This window comes from Cricetulus griseus, chromosome 6 (assembly GCF_003668045.3).
Source record: "Cricetulus griseus strain 17A/GY chromosome 6, alternate assembly CriGri-PICRH-1.0, whole genome shotgun sequence".
NCBI lineage: Eukaryota > Metazoa > Chordata > Mammalia > Rodentia > Cricetidae > Cricetulus > Cricetulus griseus.
In genome coordinates this window covers 41,628,112-41,648,971 of record NC_048599.1, presented here as the reverse complement: position 1 = coordinate 41,648,971, position 20,860 = coordinate 41,628,112, and the positions used below count along the sequence as shown (strand labels likewise).

Sequence of the window (20,860 nt, the reverse complement as noted above, 5' to 3'; positions counted from 1 at the left end):
CTTTGGAGGCTGTCCTGGAACTAGCTCTTGTAGACCAGTCTGGTATCGAACTCACAGAGATCTGCCTGCCTCTGCCTCCTGAGTGCTGGGATTAAAGGCGTGTGCCACCAATGCCTGGCCCAGAATATACTTTTCATCCTAGTTTACAAGCTTTCCTGAGTTCCATCAAGTCCTAGCCTATACTTGCATTCTGAGTGAATTTTCAGTAAACCTCTCCATCATTATATAAAGCCAACTACATTTAAGTATTGTTTGATTCATAAGACCATTGGCTTTTATCAATCCGTCGTCTTATTTTGACTAAGTGACTTGCGCAGTTATGGCCTTTAATTATCTCAGTATTTTTAGCCATGTAGTCATCACATGACTTCCTACTTGAGGGCTTTGGTGGTTTACAGACACCATCTGTTCTAATCATTAGTCCCTCCAGCTCTTGATGCTCTGAGGTTGTCTCTAACCCTGAAGGAGGCTGTTCATTCAGGGACTTTATCTCATTGCCCTTCGAACACTGGCCAGTCACCATTTTGCAGAGGAGTCTGGGAGAACAGGGGAAACTATTTGGTAGGGGGTGTCATTCTTATGCAGATCTTCATGTACATAGATCACTGTTCTCTTAGCATCCTTTAGCAAGCTATGCTTGGCTGGGTCTACCTCAGTGAACCTTATAGCTGAGCCCAGTTCTCTCAGTTGTCTTGTTTTTATTGGACAATCATGAGATTGACCTTCTCTGAGTATGGGGATGGCAAACATTTCCATTGCAGGGAAAGGTAATGTGAAATCTGACTATTAAGAAGAATGTGGGGTAAGCCAGTTGCCTAGTCCTTTAGACTTTGGAAGGTCCCACGTAGACCTCTGAGACACTGAGCTTACAGGAAGCCCTATTCCCCAAAGAGAAGGGAGCACCCCAATGGCCTTGCCCAACATACCTGGAGAGCTCCCCTGCCTATTCTTGTTTGCCCTTCTACATTGACCAACCTATGGTTGCCAGAATACTACACTCTTTCAACTCTCAGCTTTTACACATGTTGCTTCTACTTCTCTGAGAAAATTCACACTATTCCAGGACAGGGCCCTTGCCCTGTCAGACACTGGGGAGGAGCACAGTGTTGGGAAAAAAATTGAGGAATTGTGGCTACTCATTGGTCACCTGGTTCTTGACCGTGCTTCTGGTCTGCTTCCGCTGCAGCAGAGGTGGAGGTGGTCTGGGAGTTACAAATCATTAAGTAGCCTTTCATTTCCTGAAACCACATCCTATCCCAGTGTAAGATTACAGGACTGGGGACTCACCCGGGTACAAAGCGACAGAAAATGCTTTCCTCTAAGCCATCCCCTCTGGCAGTCCTTTAGCATCTGCCTGCTAGTGCCTATTCCCAGGTGTCAGTCCAGCAGACACTAGCGTGGCTATGTCTGACACACACCCAAAGCCGGTGGGTGACACAGGCATTTCTATACACTTTTCCTTCCCATTGGTGAGGATTAAACTTGGGCTTACTGCAACCACACAGGTCTCCACTGCCGGGCTGTGACTGCAGCCCATAACTACCATTTCTAATCCTTCCTCTGAAGATGCGAGCCAGACTTGGTGTTGTGTAACTTGTCCAAAGGTCAGGTAACTGTGAAATGTCAGCAGCTGTGTGAAGTACAGCCATCTAATGACTGTCCTGTGTCTCCTTTAAGGAATATGGTATGTACTTATGCTTTCTTTAAGTAAAACTGTCTTCTTGTTAGTAAAGCATGGTTCTTTTTAAATTACCCAGGCCCAGGAGCAGTGTTGTGCTTGAATCACCTTATGTGCGTTTTTGTTTTAGACTTTGTATCTCCAGTCTCTGATCTTGAGACAGGAAAATAGACACTCAATAGCTCATCTCCTGGTTCAAAGTACTAGGTGCAAATAATTGTCTGTATAGATAGCCGTCCATTTATGCTTGTGGAGCAGTAGACATTTTTTAAACTGCTTAGTACTCTATTCTATATAACCTTTTCTCAGTTAACATCTAAGAAACCCGGCCCCTTGGAAAATGTCCTAAGATAAAATAAATTTCCCTGAGTACTGTGGTTTCTGCCTGCTGAAGTTTTTTTCCATGACTGTTCTTCTCAGCTGAATATTCCTCTAAAATCTGAGTGTAAGTCTTCAGCCAAAATGAACACCCGTCTGCTCATCCTTTTGTGGCATTATTCCAGGTATGGCATGTTAGTGTCCAAGGTAGGAAGACTAAGGCTTCCTCTTCACCTGCCTCTCTTGCTTTGTAGCCTTTGTTGCTGGGGGCACATCACCACCGTGTTAGAGAATTGATGGGTGTTCACACAAGAGAAGAAAAAGACAAGAATGGCCAAAACAAGCAAGTTCTTCCTATTCTTCCCTCTGTCTGAGAAATGTTCCCCTGCCTTCCCTAGTGCCTGATGCAACACAAGACCCTGCCAAAGAAAGCTTTCTCCCTGCTTTTCAGACCAGGGCTTGTGGTGAGCTCTACTCCCTGATGTCCCTGGGAGTGAAGATGTGTATGTGGCATTGTGTTTTGTATTTATTTTCCCAGCCTATTGAAAAACAGAGCCTTTTCCTAATTAAAATAAATTTTGGAAGTGAAACACGTTTCCCCTGAGCCCAGCCCTTCCTCAGCAGACCCCTGGCACTTTGAGGAAAGACTGCAATCATGCTGTAGCACACCACCTCTATGCTTCCCTTCAGCAGCTCCTTGTGTCAGATTTTTAAAACAACAATAATAAAAATGATCGTACATCATACATCCAGTGACTGGTAAATATCAACCATCATAAGCCCTTGATAGATCCGATTTTCATCATCACTTCTTGTGTGATTCAGTCCTACGGTGGAGCTCTGAGTGCACAGAGCTCCCACAGCAGGAATGGAAGTGCACTTGAGTACAGACAGAGGGAGTGGAGGCAGTTTCTGACCGTCATGAGCAGGGAAGGACTGTAAGAGGAAGAAACGGTCACTTGTGTGGTTTTCTGAGTAGTGAACTCACACAGCACATTTTCAGTTACCTGCTCTGTTAAATAGTCTCAGTTCTTGCACGTTGTTTTTTTCTGTTCACAGCCACTTGAGAATTGAAATGGATTTCCCTAGTCTGTCACAGAACGTAATGGAAGCATATGTTTTCCTTTTACACATGTGTTTGAATAGCTTTGGTTATTATTTACATTTTTCCCCATAATGTACTCAGTCAAAACATTTTCTAAGCTTTCATCCACACATAGGAGAAAAAAAAAAAACTTAAAAGGACAATAATGAAAGTAAGTGCCCATAAGCCCTTTTGTGAATATTACTGCAGGATCAGTAGAGATTATTTTTCCAAGAATGAGCAATTTGTAAAACTCAAAGTTTTAGACATTTAACTAAAAGTGTGCTAAAGCAGCAGGGACAGCTCAAGATGCTTTGCTTTCTCGGATGCAGGAGAGATGATGTTCACCACTTACTTCGATATATGGAAAGAAAAAAAAAAAAACTCAGACAAGTAATAGTCCCACCTATCATAGTCACCTCGTAGGGAGGCATATTGCAGAGTTGCAGATGCTTCATCCTTTGTTTATTTCATTTGATACAAAATAAAATTCAAAAATGCTCAAAGAAAATTCTGTGAACAGAATAGCGTTCTTTTCAACACATGAAGTGCTTTGTTGTCCGCCTTGAGACAGTGCTTTGGCTGTCAATACAGACTTTATTAGGATGATCCCACTGGTGGGTCAGCGAACTGCTGTTTTCCTACCAACAGCTGCCCTTCCTCCTTGAACTCACAACCTGGGCAGCACAGAGAATCCTGAAACAAAAATTGACTTGCTTTTGCTTAGCTTCAAGTTGTAGTGTCAATCCTGCTGGGGTGTGTGTAGCGATTCGAGTCCCCTGTTACTTTTGCTGGAGCTCTTGTGACATTCAAGTCCTGTGTTACTTTTGCGTCTGCTTAAATCTGATAACTTTTGCAACTGGAAATTTTGCTCTTAAATTGCTACATGTCTTGAAACTAGAAAATCCACAGTGACTCTGCCAAAGCCTTTGAGAGTCTTAGATGCTAGAAGGATCTTTGCTGTTAATCACTGGTTTGTAAGAATGTTTTCAGAGGAGTTGTGCAGTTAGCTGAGAAGCCTTCCCTTTACCAGCTCTATGCAGATCAATGCTTCATTCCTAGAGTTTCCAAAGACATGCCACTTGTAGGTAGGAGTCAGTAGAACTGATTAGCACTCCTATCTGCTAACACTGGATGGAAAAGTAATAGAGGAGAAAGTTTACAGCTTATAAATTGACATAGAAATGGGACCAAAAATCCAAAACAAAAATCTTTTCTATTAGGGGTCTTTTTTGTTATATTTCTAATTAGGACAGGGCTGTTGAGGCATGCTGGGGATCAAACTAGTGCTTTACCTATGCTGGCCATGCACTCTTACCACTGAGTTGCATGTGTAGCCATGTGACAGCCATCATTAATTAGAAATGTCACCATTTCTAATGCCTCCCACGAGGATGGCTCTTCCCTTTTATATGGTAGATGAGAATAACTCTCACCACTGAAAACCATGATTTAACCCAGCATGTTGGGAACATAGTACATAGTACATAGTACCTAGGCATGTTGGCTTTATGTTATTCAAGTGGTCTGGTTGCCACATAGCTAATTAGTGTATGTATTGGAGAGAAGGTTGGAAATAGAAGGGGGAAAGTGAGATTCCCTACTAGACAGTGTTCTCCTTGGCACATCGTAGCTAAAGCCTTGGAAATTGACAACCAGTGTGTATGGCAGATTTTAAGGAATATGCTCTCCTCTCTGCCATAATGCAGTGGCCTTTTCTTATCCAGGCTGCATATAATTCTATGTACTAGATGACAGGATATAGTGAAACCTTCCCATAACTTGTATGTTTCTGGATAGTTTTGTGTCCACTGCACTGTAGCAGTAGCCTTCTAATTTCTAGCAAGTGTCTGGATCCTTTACCAGCTTGTCTGTTCTTTATCACCACTCCTCACCACCAGTCAGGCCAGGACCTCCTAGATTTTAAAGTTCATAGGAATTGAGTTTCATGTTGCTAATATTAATACTCATAAGAATGCTTAAAAGAGAAAACAGAGGTAGAGAAAGCTCAGTGTGTAAGGCATGCCTGAGGGCCTGCATTTGATCCACAGAATCCAGGTAAATACAATTTGGGCATGGGAACTCATGCTTATAATTCCAGCACATGAAGGGTACAGATAGGCAGATCTCTGGGGCTTACTGAGCAACAAGACTAGCCTACTTGGCAAGTTTGAGGCCAGGGAGACATCCTGTCTCAAAAAAACAAGGTAGATAGAGTTTTCTTTTGGTGAATGCACAAACTCTCTCTCTCTCTCTCTCTCTCTCTCTCTCTCTCTCTCTCTCTCTCTCTCTCTCTCACACACACACACACACACACACACACACATTCATACATTATGCATACCCACAGGAAGGAAAGGAGGAAAAGGTTAGCAGTCCAACAGATTAAACGCTGGTAAGACCCTTCTGATTTTGCATGAAGGGTGAGATCAGAGCACTGGCATAGAAGAATATAAGTTGGCTTATTCCTGTGCTTGAGAGTTGCTAGCTAAGTATGTCATGAAGTTTGGAGATGACTACATACACAGTAATTAAAAACTAAAGAGTTCATTCTCAGATTCCCTAATGTAGCACCCTAATTATTCTGATTATTTAGAATAAAAATAGATAATTTAAAATTATGATTTATGGTAACTAAGTATTTTCTGTTAATTATTTTGCTTGATTATAACCAACACAATTATAATAGCTTTTGAAAAGGGAGTGGGGGAGATGTTCCCTCTCATGCCATGGATATTTATCATCTCTCTAAATGAATTTACCACAAATTTCTGAGTGAGGTGTCCCACCTGGGCAGTTTCTGGATTATTCCTCAGGAACCAATTGGAGATTTACTAGCCAGCTTTCGGTCCCTCAGCTTTTAGCTCCTTTGGATTTGCTGCTCTGCCACTGTGCTCTCAATATTGAGTGCCAAAACTTCAATCAGTTTCCAGTTTTTAAAACTGTTTTCTTACAAGCCATATAACCTAGTGAGAACTTGGTCTAATCTATTTTGTGAACTACCTTAGAAAAGTTCTGTCAATATTGTTATGAAAAAAAATAAGCAACAATACTCTACATAATCTTAAGCATGAAAAAGTGAATGCATGGGGTGGCTGGTAGCTCAGCTGTTAGAGTACTTGCCTACCATTAGCAAAGCCCTGGATTCAGTCCCCAGTGCTACACATACCTGGTGTGATTGTGTGTGCTTACCATCCTAGCACTTAGGAGATGGAGACAGGAAGACTGCAAGGTCATCACTGGCTACATAGTGAGTTCAAGGCCAGCCTAGGATACATGAGACCTTGTCTCAGAGTGGGTGGGGAAGGGATGATTTTCTAGAAGAGATGTTAGTTTTAAGTTTTAAGCTGAAATCAATCACATTTCATTCCTAGGGTCATAGATAATGTGTGTTCAAGTAAATATATGAATTATGTTTCTGTATTCAATGAATGTTTATGTATATGCAGATATCTGCTGTATAAGTTACTACTAAAGAAAATTGACATTGCAAGCCTTGAAAAAGGACACCCAAAATATCATTTCCTTACAAATATTTGCAGGAATTTTGCTTAATTGCAACCAGAAGTCTGACCTGGAAGTCTAGTGTCTTGACCCTCTAGCTGTTTGGTTTCCTATTTGTAGTATTTTGCTCTCCCCAACTGTGAGAAAGTCTATTTTACATGGTTTTAACCCTGTGTATTCTTAGAAACACTGATGTAGAAAATACTCCCTTGGGGAGAACAACATTCTCATTATTTACAGGAATGACTTGTAAAAGTTTCTCTTAAATAGAAAACATTTCTGAAATAGTTAGCAAATCTTTCTTTTTAGTATCTGTTTGGCAGTAAAACAGCTCTGAGCTTCCCTGGGATGTAATGAGAATGTTGGGGAGATTTTAGCATGGTGTAAATTTACCCCTTCATTAGTAAAATATATTTTAATCAAATGTAGTTTATAAATCGTTCTCTTATAAGGGAACTTCCATGTAAAACTCACTTTTAATTAAATGAATCTTTTCTTCTCTAACCTTTTAGAAAAGTGAAAAATGGGCCAACCTGTCTCTCTATAGTATATAGCAGTATATGGAAAAATATAGTATTCTAGTGATTCAAGAGAATGACTAAGCTGGTCACTAGACAAGGAAGCCTTCAACATTCATACCTCCAAGACTCATGATATATTTAAACTCACTTTGTAGATCATGCTGGCCTCAAACTCACAAAGATCCATCTGCCTCTGCCTCCTGAGTACTGGGATTAAAGACATTTGCCATCCATCCCTGGCTTGGTATTTTCATTTAGAGGAAATTCTCTCTTCCTGTCTGTCTGTCTCTCTTTTATGTGTGCATGGAGGTGTTTGTTCCTTTTCACTTGCCATGGTGTACATGTGGAGCTCAGAGAACAACTTTGTAGAGTTGGTTGTCTGTTTACACCATTACATGAGTTCTGGGCCATTACATAGGTCTCCATGTATTTATTCATTGGGGAGATGAGTGGGAGGCCCACAAAGAGTACAAAGAAAAGCAACTACACATCATCCTTTGGCAGATGGATATGCAGTTACTTTAGTAGCACTTGTTACAGAGATGCTTCTAACTTTGGCTGTTTTATTGAAAAGCAAGTGATAGTAAATGTATGTACTTGCTTCTAGACTCTGGTCTGTATTTCTGTGCAGCTGCCCTGCCAGTATTACACTGACTCACTCACTTTTGCTTTATGGAATTACTCTAAAATCAGCTTTCAATTCATTTAAGAAGTTTTTAAGAAACAGAGAAAGAGAGGAGAGAGAGGGAGAGAGAGAGAGAGAGAGAGAGAAGAGAGAGAGAGAGAGAGAGAGAGAGAGAGAGAGAGAGAGAACAAGGACCTTTACCCACCTGAGCTATCTTACAGACTATTTCCATTCGTTTAAGATTTTTTTTTTCTTCCTAGCAGGGTCAAACTGCCATTTTCCGTTTAGCTGGAGAGGTGACTCTCTCTTTGTAAACAAGAGGACCTGAATTTGGGTCCTAGTATCCAGTCCTCGCTTGAGACTTTGAAGCTGGAGCTTGCCGGTCACTAGCCTAGATGCAAGTTCAATGGGAGATTTGTGTCAGAGGAATAAGGTGGAGAATGATACAGTAGGAGACCTTATGTCTTCCTCTGGCTGCCAAATATACTTGCACATACCTTTATGTGTGCTACATGTGCAAACTCATGCACCAAAATAAAAACATTAAAAGGAAATGAGTAACAAAGAGGTACTTAGGAGAATTAAAAACACACCTGTACATAATATGTGATTCAAAGGAGATTTACCCAACACACACACACACACACACACACAGAGAGAGAGAGAGAGAGAGAGAGAGAGAGAGAGAGAGAGAGAGAGAGAGAGAGAGATGGGGGGGTCTTTAACCTGGTCATTGAAAATGTAATTTTAAATTGTTAAAACAACTAATGCCTTAAAAGTTTTGAAGGTGCTGTTGGTCTTACCAAAAGCGTTTCCTCTAGGGTCTGAGATGAAAACTTCCATAAGTTTGTTGATTCTGATTATTCTAGTTTTGTGGCATCAGTGCAGAGAAAGAGATCCTTGCTATAGTCAGGGTCTTCCTGTGCAGAATGTGCATTAGCGACCCATAGGGATCAGGTGTGACTGACCAGTCTCCTGGGGGTCAGTATTGTCAGGTGAAGCTAGATGAGTTCTGAAAGGCTGAGCTCAGCTCAAGTCCTGTCCTTTCCCACAGCAGCCTCCTCACTGGAGGCTGAAGGAAAGTGGGAGCTTTTTAATTACCTCTCAGAGCCTTTTTGTTTATGTTTCTTTTGGATTATTGTTATTTGCTTAGAAGAACAATTTACAACAGAGTAAAAGATACCTGTGCATTCCTTGTTAAATACTGTTTTCAGTCTTCGTAAATTACCTATAGAAGAAAGTTTCAATCATGATTTATATTCTGAGACTTTGGAAGAGAGGGCTATATGAACACAGATACTTAGAAGAAACACATCATCCTTATGATCCTTGAATATTTTCATCACATTATGTTATTTAAAACCCTCTTCAAAAGAAAGAATCTTTACTTTCACTCATTAAAACTTATCAGAAAATCCAGTCATGTACAAAAATAGAATCATATAATGGGCCCCCACTAACGTACTGTCTACATCACTCTTTTCACTTATAGCTAATACCATTTCATTCATAACCCTCTCGACTTTCCCTCCCCTCCTTTATTGTTTTAATGTAAAACTTAGAATAATTTTATATGTAAATGACTCAACTTAAACAGTTCTAAGGCAAACAAACAAAAAATGATGTAAGTGCTAATTTTACAAAAAGAAGTTGAGTTGGATATGGTGGTGCATGCCTGTAATCCCAGTCTTGGAAGCTGGTGGCAGGACGATTAGGAGTTCGGGGTCAACTTCAGCTGCATACAGAGCTTGAGGCCAACCTATGCTATATTAAAACTGTCTGCAAATAAAATAACCCCACAGAGTTTATAATTTTACTATGTTATCCATCCTCAGGTTTCTGAATATCTTAATCCTTTTAGAGTTGAGTTATTCAAATCAAGATGCAAATAAGGTTGAGCCATTTATCCAAATATTTAGATGTATCTCTTCTCAATAAATGAATTATCCATTCCTTTTCCAGTTTTCTTTTGTTTCTCTATGTACTTACGAAGAAAGCAAGTCAAGTATCCTGGAATTTCTCAGGTTTGGGTTTGGCTATCTATGTCAGTATGGCGTACTGACATATTTTCCAAATTCTGGCAGACTTAATGCGGTTGAAATCCTGTTAGCAGTGGGTCTTTATCCTTGATTAGGAATACTGGGTGGCAGTTGGAGAGCATTTCCTGTTGTATCTCCTCCAGCAACTCCTGATTTCTAGTTATAGCACTTCTTAATTTCATTCTAACACTGCATATTTAATGAAGATGCAGTTTCTGCTCTATGGTTTTTTATCAATTAGGATTTTAAATTTGTTAATTTTTATTTGTTGCTGATGAACCATGCTGTTTTTTTCTCAGATTTTTTTAATTTGAATTAGAAACAAGATTGTTTTACATGACAATCCCAGTTCCCTTCTCCCTCCTGTCCTCCCCTACCACGCCCCTCCCCCCAACTAAAACCCTATCCTTTCTGCTTCCCCTGGAGGGTGAGGCCTTCCATAAGGTGTCACCAGAGTCTATCACATCCTTTGGGATAGGGCCTAGGCCTACCCCCATGTGTCTTGGCTCAGGGAGTATCCCACTATGTGGGATGGGCTCCCAAAGTCCATACCTATGCTAGGGATAAGTACTGAACTACTACAGCAGGTCCTGTAGATTTCCGAGGTTTCCTCACTGAAACCCATGTTCCTGGGGTCTGGTTCAGTCCCATGCTGGTATCCCAGCTATCATTCTGGGGAGCAACAGTTCCCCGATGTTCAGGTCAACTGTTTCTGTGGGTTTCGCCAGTCTAGTCTGGACCCCTTTGCTCTTCACTCGTCCTTCTGTGCATCTGGATTCCAGTTCAGTTCAGTGATTAGTTGTGGGTGTGTGCTTCTACTTCCACCAGCTGCTAGATGAGGGCTGTTGGGTAGCATATAAGTCGGTCATCAATCTCATTATCAGGGGAGGGCATTTAAGGTAGCCTCTCCTCTGTTGCTTAGATTGTTAGCTGGTGTCATCTTTGTAGATCTCCAGACATTTCGCTATTGTCTGATTTCTCTGTAAACCTAAAAGGTTTCCCTCTATTATGGTATCTCCATTCTTGTTATATTCTATTCTTCCCCTGACTCAACCTTTCTGCTCCCTCATGTCCTCCTCACCCCTTCTCTTCTCCCCTTCTCATTCTCCTAGTTCCCTCCCCCCTCTTCCCATGCTCCCAATTTGCTCAGGGGATCTTGACCCTTTCCCCTTCTCCAGGGGACCATGTATATCTCATTTAGGGTCCTCCTTGTTTACTGGCTTCTCTGGCAGTGTGGATTGTAGGCTGGTAATCCTTTACTCTATGTGTAAAATCCGCATATGAGTGCATACATAACATGTTTGTCTTTTTGTGATTGGGTTATCTCACTCAGAATGGTTTCTTCTAGTTCCATCCATTTTTCCTGCAAATTTCAAGATTCCATTGTTTTTTTTTTGTTTTGTTTTGTTTGTTTGTTTGTTTGTTTTTTGTTTCCGCTGAGTAGTGCTCCATTGTGTAAATGTACTACATTTTCTCTATCCAATCTTTGGTAGAGGGGCATCTAGGCTGCTTCCAGTTTCTGGCTATTACAAATAGTGCTGCTATGAACATCGTTAAACAGATGTCCTTGTTGTATGAATGTGCTTCTTTTGCCTAGGAGTGGAATTGCTGGATCTTGTGGTAGACTGATTCCCATTTTCTTGAGGAATCGCCATACTGATTTCAAAAGTGACTGTACAAGTTGGCATTCCCACCAGCAGTGGAGAAGTGTTTCCCTTTCTCCACATCCTCTCCAGCATAAACTGTCATTGGTGTTTTTGATTTTAGCCATTCTGACAGGAGTAAGATGATACCTCAGAGTTGTTTTGATTTGCATTTCCCTGATGGCTAAGGATGTTGAACACTTACCATGCTGTTTAGGCAAGACAAAATTATAACAATGCTCTTATATCTCTTTTTGAAACTTGTCTAAACAGGTAGTTAAGATGGAAATATCGAAGTGGCTGTGCATGGTGGTACACACCTTTGATCCCAGCAACCTGGAGGCAGAGACAGGCAGACATGTCTGTGAATTCAAGGCCAGCCTAGTCTATATAGTGAGTTTCAGACTAAATGAAGTTGAATAATAAGACCTTGTCTTTAAAAAAAAAAAAAAAGAAAAGAAAAGTTAATGTAGGTACTTGGGCAAAAGCCATAGTTCCTTTATCAGTCTGAATCTGCATGAGATCTGATTTAAATCTTAGGAAGGAGCATAAGGTATTGTGTGCTTATAATCTTAACTTTAATGTGTCATTATGACACATTTTAAGTTCTTAAGAACTTATAGAAGATAAACCTGAAAACTGTATGGTTTTCTTTCTTCTTTTTAAGGAAGAGAAAACAAAGAAGATATGAGAGCTATTCACAGAAATTGTCAAGAGGTGTGGTGATAACTAAGCTAATATGCATCAATGTCTCCTGAGTTACCTGAGTAGTTGGGGAACTTAGAAATTACCTTTCACCTAGCGCCTCTTCACTTTTCTACAGAAGTAGAAGCCCTGACAAAGACCTGTTTGTTTGTGTTTAAGGAATTAGGGTAATGCAGCTCTTCTATTCACAGACAGGTCATATCTATTTTTTTTCCCAAGAATTCTGTGGATTACCACCATTACTCTAACAAGACTCTCAGTAATTTATTTGTGACATCCTATAAATCAACATGATAATATTTAGAATTCGATGACTTCCAAAATGAATCTGCATCCAAATTCCTTGGAGCTCTTAAAAAGAATATAGCTGTCTGGCTGTGTATCTTATATGCCATATATGTCTCATCTACTGTGGAAATTCACATTCCACAGGCAATATAGATTGGCACCATGGACCCATGACTGGGAACTGAAGAGACTGTAGACAAGTAAATGCTTATCTGAACACCATAATAGTTTATTTAACAACTGAAGAAAAAGTAGAAGAGGTGATCAATATGGAAAGTATTAAGTCTTGCCATCCATAATTTGAGTAGTGAATGCATTCGCACCACACTTCCTCAGATGGAATTGAAAATCTAAATGACAGTGATAGAATTAAGAGACATGTTCTTAAGAGCCAGATGCTGAACAGCAAATGTAGGGGAAAAGACAGACTAACTGTTAGGAGAAAGCCAGAAGTGAGGGGCCCAGGACTAGGAAGTGAACACAGAACTGACTGTGGTGTGAAAGAACCACACTGTGCCATTCCTTTTGTTTAGTGATTCCCCTGAAGCCCTGTGTTGTGTTCTGCTTCTCATCTCCACTAAATTCCTGACCCAGATGTTTGTCTTTCTGGAGGCACTCTGGTATTCTCTTTCATACTTCTCCCCCGAAGTTACAGAAAGAATACTACCAAATACCTCTTAGTGGCCAGCTCAGCATTTTGTTTTCTTTAAACTCCATTCTAAGACTTCAGTCCTTATCCTTGTCTCACTTCTATTGTGAGCTCCTCTTTGCTGCCCTTAAGCGTTGCTATGCCCCCACCACACACACACACACACACACACACACACACACACACACACACACACACACACACACCGTGCCATTGGATTTCTCATGAACCTCAGCTGCGGATCTGTCTCACCTTTTAAACAGATTTGTCTCAGTATGTCCCCCAGTGTGACTTCTTCTCTGAAATCTATTTTGTTTTGCCTTCCAAATAGAGTCACCCAGAATACTCATTGGTTCTTTTCTAAAGTTTTATTCATTGTCTTATCAACTCTCCATAAACTCCATGTTTCTGGCAAGCTATGATTTATCTATGATGAATTCACAAGGTTAAACACTCATCTACATCCATCCCTCTGTATATATTGAGTGAATAACCACTCCTGCCTCTGATTCTGTATCTGGTGTCCCTTGTATGTGTGTCCATTTGTCAATTTCCTATGACTGCTGATGAAACTCACTAGGCTTTGTTAAAAGCTTGAGACAATAGTCAGTTTAATGGAGTTCATTTAAGCATAGACTAATTCCTGAATGTACGGTACTCTAGACCAGAAGTGGTTTAGAGAGCCCTCCTCCAGAGGTGGGAGTGGTTGGTTCTTACAGGCTGAACATGCGAACAAACTGAAGAAACCTTGATTAGGCTATGTAGATAGGCATTAGCTCTGAGTGTAGTTTAATGGAAAGTCTCCAATTATTTAACAGATTGGTTACTTGGCTTTCTGAAATTGGCATAAAATCCAATTAAAAATCAATCAGTTAGAATATCACTCAATTGCACACTTTCCTGTCTCTTGCTCCTCAGGGTTGAGGTTACAGAAGTGTGCCAACATGATCAACAACATTGAGTTTTCTTTTTAACATAGTTGAAAAAATTTATTGGATGGTTATTTTGTTTTTAAAAAGTATCATGTAAGATAGAAGATTTCCTCCTGGCATTTCCACAAATGATACGTCTTGCTTGGTCCTCTCTCTGCTCCTCTCCTTCCTCTCCAACTTGCACTGCTTCTATTCCACATTTTTTTTTGTCATGTGAGTTCTGTTTCCCTCTCTGTCTCTCTTCCAGGCACCTCCCCTGCCCCCCATGGTCCTTTTCCTATACTCATAGTCACTCTCACATAAACACACAAATGTAAAAAGTAGAAGCTAGGATCCATACATGTATCTTTAAGGTTGGGTGTAGGGGAACTTTAGAATAGAGTCAAAAAGACAAATCACATGTAGATATACATGCCCTGTACCTGAACTTTGTTAAGTTAGAATAAATGACTAAATCAGAGCTAAATACTATCTATCTGAGCATTTGGAACTGGCCAGCTTTCCATAGGCTCTGCCAAAGACACCAAGCAGCAGGCTTCCCTAGTGTAAGGAATTGATACAGACTGGCAGCACCAGGCTGTGCTGCACATCAGAAAAAAAATGTATTTGGACTGTACACTATATTTTAAGTTTGAATTTCTTTACAATTTAAAGTATGGGTAGTTTTTTTGTTTTGTTCCGTTTTGTTTTGTTTTGTTTTGTTTTTTACACAAAAGTTTGTATTACTGGTTTTTCTGATACCCAAGTCCTAGGTTTCTAATGGTAGCTGGTAGCTGGAGTTGAATGGCCTGTGTCGCCTTTAAACAAGAGGGTGGTTCTCTTTGGCTTGCCCAGAAGATTTCAAGCCTTTTCCTATCACCCGTTTTGTGTGGAAGGCATGCAGTTTATCACCTGGATTGCATTGATAAGGAAGGATGGAGTTGAGCATCATCTCACCTGATATTTCAAGTTGGTTTTGTTTTCTGGTTTGTTTTATATATCCTGATCAACAGTCAGAAAGTGGACAAGATGCTTGTCAGGGTTCCATCTTGTACTGTGATTTTACAGTCCTGTAGGAATAGACCAAATCTGGTGAACCTTTCTATTTATATGTTTCCCAGTAGCCATCTTAGTCTAGGCTCCTGTGTACATATTTTTAAGTTTATGACAGAACTCTTGAGTCTTAGTTCCCATGAAATCCCTGTCACCAGCCCTACTGATCACCAGCAATAGTACAGGTAACATGTAAGTCCATGACAAGCTTCACAGAGCCCTATGGAGGCTCTCCAAAGGCTGTGTCTCCATTTCTTGTTATGTATTAGGCTTATAATTTCTTTGCCATCTCTATCTTAGGCCTTCTTATAAGGATATATACAACTTCTGAACAGATGTGGTTTACAAAATTATGAGTTGTACACACACTTTTCTGAATGAAATAGCTATAAAACAAATACTTCCCATCTTCTGTGTATTCCTGATCTAACCTAGTACACAAGATACTGTCAGTGCTTGCTAGACATGAACATTTTTCTTCTTATTTTCTTACTCAGTTGCAACCAAGTCTTCAAATGGAAAGTGGGCTCATACTCCTGGCTTCAGACCAGGAACCATCCCCTGTGTGTGCTGGTATGCAATCAACTCTGTAGCAGCACACAGCAGGCTCCCCTAATAAAAAACAAGACTACACTCTGCCTCTTCAGTGAGCTTACCTTTGTCAATATGTTGGGAATCTACAAATGTACCATTGATTTCTTTGACATCGTTAGTAGAACTAAATATTTAAGTTGCTGGCCTTCCAGTCTTTGAAATGCAATTATAGCTCTGATTTATGCCCACAGAATCCTTCAACAGTTAAAGAAGTCAGTTTTACATTTCTGACATTCTAAAAGACCATGCAAATTGGGGAAAATGCAGCTGAGATTTTTTATTTTTTCTTTTAAGCTCAAATCCAGAATTGGCAGTGTTCTCTTAAGATGATTTAGCAAGGGCTGAAGTAACCTGCCACCAAGCCTGATGACCAAGCTTGATTCCCTGGAAGTCACTTGTAGAAAGAGAGTACTAACTCCCACAGGTTTTTTCCTGCCTTCCACAAGCTTGTAGTGAGCAGGTACCCACCAACACCAAAAATAAACAAGTACATGTAATTTTTAAAAATATTCTCAATGATAGATCAATCAGTAGGGAGGAATATTACTTAAGTGCCTGATCTTTGGTTGGATCCCAGTTTGGAGGAAAATCAGTGGTACAGTTGGTACCACTTTGGGACAGTTGGAGAAAATTAAATTTAGACTAGCTGTCTGAGCTGTCTGCTCAATAGCCGTATTGTAGGTTTTGTGGTCATTATCTGAAGTAAGTGGAACTAGAGGTGTTACAGGCTTCCAGAATTTTTTGGATTTGGGTATTTTTATATAGAGTTCATTGTTTGAGTGTTTCTCATTTAAAAATCAGAACTCTGCAATGCTCCAAAATCTGAAACTTTCTGATTGTTGTGTCAGTGGTCAAAGATTTTGAGATTTTTGAGTCTGATATTTCAGGTTCAGGATGCTCAATCTATAGAATGTGGGTAATAAAGTAGATGTTCCTTAGTGCTTGGAGCCATTCTCACATATTAGGAAAGTAAGTCTTCATGATGACTAACTTATTTTGACATGGTTTAGTTAACACATATATGAAATATGATAAAAGATTAGTCATTATGCTTCACTAAGTCTAGATGGTGGAGTCTGGGGGACTTTGGCATTCAGTTTCATTTTCTGGATATATGAAGTTTTATGGTCAGCTGATCAATTGAAGTTCTTTCTGTGAGAGAAGTTTGAAGGATACGGACACTCTTGCTGAACTTGCCTTGTGCTTTGGGAGGAGACACTGCTGGAAGAGAGCATGCAGTGGGTGGGTAGAGCCTGTAAGGAACCTGTGAAGCAGTGCATACCAGCCATACCATCTCATTAGCTCAGCAGGGCACGCAGCTTCCCCCATACATGGTCTCAGAACAGTTTGAGGGTGGAACTTCTGTGTTATGTACTGTACTACCAACTTCCCTTGGCAGCTACAGCGATTCTCAAATCATTTTGGCTATGACTCCACAGGAAAGCTAGTGAGGCTGAATAGTTTCACAGTAATTCAAGGGCCATTTTCTCTCAGTGACTTGGCACTATGAATTATAATAACCAATAAATAGTCACTCCTTTAAAATGAGTGTCTTAGTTACTGTTCTATTGCTGTGAAGCTGACGTAAAGCCCAGCCCCAGTCTCGCTCAGTGTCTGTCTGCCCCTGTCTGTTCGAGTGTCCCATCCATCCATGTTGTCCCCTCCCCCATCTTCGAGTCAAACTACTTTCCTACCATCAGGCCTTTCTGCATGCTGCCATGCTCCCTGCTGTGATGATAGTGGCCTAAACCTATGAAACTGTAAGTGAGCCCCCAATTAAATGCTTTCTCTTATAAGAGTTGCCTAGGTCGTGGTGTCTCTTCACAGCAATAGAATACTTACTTAGATAGAAGTTGGTATCAGGGAGTAGCATATTGCTGTGACAGGCCTGAATATGCTGAATATGGAAAAGTTTGGGACATTGAACTAGAACAGCAGTTGGATTCTTTAAGCAGGCCTTAATGGGCTACATTCATAGGAGCATGGAAGACAGTGCTGAAGGTGTCTTGAACTGTGGGGTCCCAGCTCAAGAACTTTCAGAGGACAAGGTTGGTAGCAAGTGGTTTAGAGGCTTTTCCTGTGAACTATCTCTTCAGGCATGAATCTTCTTATTCCTAATAAAGATACAGTAGAACAGTTTAAGAGAAATATTTTTGTTTCTTAAGAATCTATATACCTGTTGTGAACAGCCACTGAAGCCCAGTGGAAAATCTGCAGTAACTGGTCCTCATTTGAGCCTTCAGTGGGAGTTGGAGGCTATTTGTAGGATAGAGAGAAGTCCATCAGCTCTTTACCAAGCATGGAGTGCAGAAGGGAGACTGAAGTCCTTGGGGGCTGCCTAGAGGTGAGGCGTACTTTCTAGCATTGGGCAAACATATGCCATTAATTAACTGAGAAATATAATTATATCTAGGAATGGACATAGCTGGGGACTTGCAATGGAAAGAGACTTATTTCTGCTTATGTATCTTTTCCCCACTCTCCTGATGGGGCATTTTAATATATGTTTTATTCTTTGGCAGTTTCATTTGTTTGTGCAGTGGATTTCAGTCATTTCAGCCCCTCCCCCCATCACCATCTGTCTTCCCAGACTCCTTCTGAGCTGAAATCCTTCCCAGCAAGTCCCCCTCCTACTTTGATGTCTTCTCTGTGTGTTGCCCACTGAGCTTGTTAAGAGTTTCTTGTGTGGACATGGGTAGAAAGTTATTTCCTGGAGCACAGACGACTTACCAGTGGCTACGCACCACAGAAGGTGACAGCCCTTCCCCCAACACTACTAATTGTTTGTAATTTTTCAGGAAGGGGTGGGCTCTCATGTGCCCTTCCTCATTTCATGATAAAATAATGATGGGCTCAATCTTGTACAAGTAACTACAGATCTAGTGAGTGCTTCTGAGTGTAATGGCCATGTCGTTACCAGATGTCTTTTTTGCAACACTTTCCCTTCCTCCATCTCTTCTGGTCTTTCCTTCCTCTCTCCCATAATTCTCTAGACTTTGGAAAGGCTAATTAATATCAGTGACCCACTTAGGGCCAAGTACTAGATCATGCTGTCTTGGTGATTCTGCCACTTACGAGTCTCTGTATTAATCACAGCCTGCTACAATGACAAACTTCTCTGACAAAGGCTAAGAACCTAACTTGATTTTCTGCCTTTAGAGGATAAGTATAGGAAGCTGGGAGATGATGCTGAGTTGGGAAGAAACAGACCTCTGGATTCTTTGCCATGCCATATTACTGTTTTCTTTAGAGTGGTGCAGCCTTGGTTTAACCCAGAGTGAGTTTAAAACCTCAATGGCCATTTGAACTCTGTAAATTCAATTTCATTAAGAACGAAGATAAGAATGTAGTAGTCTTTATCTCTCCCTGTTATCTATGGAAATGCAATACATCTCCCAAAGCATTTCAGCTCAGTATGTTTCAGTGGCAATAATTGTCTCTGTTTATATATCAAGTTTAGTTTGCCTTAAGAACTGGCACAAGTACCTTTTGTGTTTAATCTCTCTTTAAACAATAAAGTTTCATATAACCAGTGGAATTAGGTTAAGCAGGTGCAAATCTTTTTTTTAACATGTTAAAGTTAACATTTCATTTGAAGGATCATTAGACTACAATTCCTAACACTACTAATAATATAAGCCACTTTAGGAGTGATTCCTAGACATAATTCTGTCCTGGGGGCGGGGAGCATAGGTACATGGGACTGGGTTCTATCCTAATGATTTCACTAGCCAATCACTTGGCATATGCCTTGTATTATTTTCTATTGGAGAAGGTCTTGTATTGGAGCTTTATTAATTAGGATTGTTTACTCCTTAGGACTTTTTTTTAGCGTAGAGTTTTTCTATGTTAAGTGGTATCTTCCAGGTAGCAGGCTCCCTGCACACAGAGCATTGGCTTTTATGAGTGGCTTTACATGTAGCTCCTTCGTGGTTATAACTTTCTGTTGCTGAGATTTTTGTCAGGAAGAATTTGAAACTTTGAACATGCTATCTGAATCATAATTGCTAAGACCTGCAGACTAGCAAAGACTATTGTACATTCTCTTCCTTGTTTAGTTCTTTGTAAGACGCATAAACAATTGTGTGAAAACTCACTTCTACATTTTGATATGTTCCTGAGTTCCAAATTGCTACCGATTCCTCTCCTATAACCACTCCTCCCCTGACAGTAAGACAAATAAGCAGATACGGAGTTGACTTCTACTTTCTCAGTGACCTAAAGAACAAAACACTTGTTTAAAGCACTCAGAGAAATGCCAACCCTATACATATTTTAACAACTTAGCAGAAGCAAGCAATATGACTGACATACAATCTGATTTTTATTGTGTTGGGAAAAATGTATTTGATCATTGTAAATCTGGAGATTATCCTTTTGTGGATGTCGCTGTCATTTCACAATGACTGAAGTAATTGTGCTGTCGAAGCTGTTGCATGTTTAGACAGAACTTCATCAAGTCTGTGCTCTCCTGTATCCTGAGCCTGCTTGCTGGATAGTAGGAAGGGTAGTAAATGCAGAAGGGGGAACTTTTTTGGTTGTGTTCTAACTATACACATGTTTCCAGAACAAACTTTGAACAAACCATGAAGTTAAAGACAGTAGGGACTTGATTTCCCTGCAGAGGTTCTGATGGTTCTCAGCCTCTCTGTCTTGAAGGCTTAGCAGCTTTCTCGGTTGTCTCAGTGCCAGGAAACACTCACCCTCTCTCAGGACTGTGGTAACTAGAAACACTGTTACTTGACCTTTTCAGGAAAAGTCAACCCAGTATTTTATTACCCAAGGTAAACTGGAGGAGAGGTACCAAAGAAAGGAGGCAGGCAAATGCTTGCTCTGGATTGCCTGAAGTTCTGTTAGCACTCTGATGAATCAATGGCAATTGCATAGATAAGATTCTCTGTTTGGGGCAGAGTTTATGTGGTAGCTATAAGCTTGCACATTTTTAAGGGAAACATAACAGTCACAATATGTCATCATTTAAAAGCATTCTGCTCAAAACAGCTGACCTGAACAAGGGGGAGCTCATGCACCCCAGACTGATAGCTGGGAAACCAGCATAGGACTGATCCAGATCCCCTGAACGTGGGTGTCAGTTAGGAGGTCTGGGAAATCTATGGGGCCTCTGGTAGTGGATCAGTATTTATCCCTAGTATATGAATGGACTTTGGGAGTCCATTCTGCATAGATGGTTACTCTCTGAGCCTAGACACATGGAGGAGGGCTAAGCCCTGCTCCAAAGGCTATGACA

General features: G+C 40.6%; 1 protein-coding gene across 3 annotated transcripts in view; it reads left to right on the top strand.

The window, feature by feature from the left end:
* Slx4ip (SLX4 interacting protein) overlaps positions 1–20,860 on the top strand; it is a 176,387-nt gene that overhangs the window by 132,131 nt on the left and 23,396 nt on the right. The window lies entirely within an intron of this gene.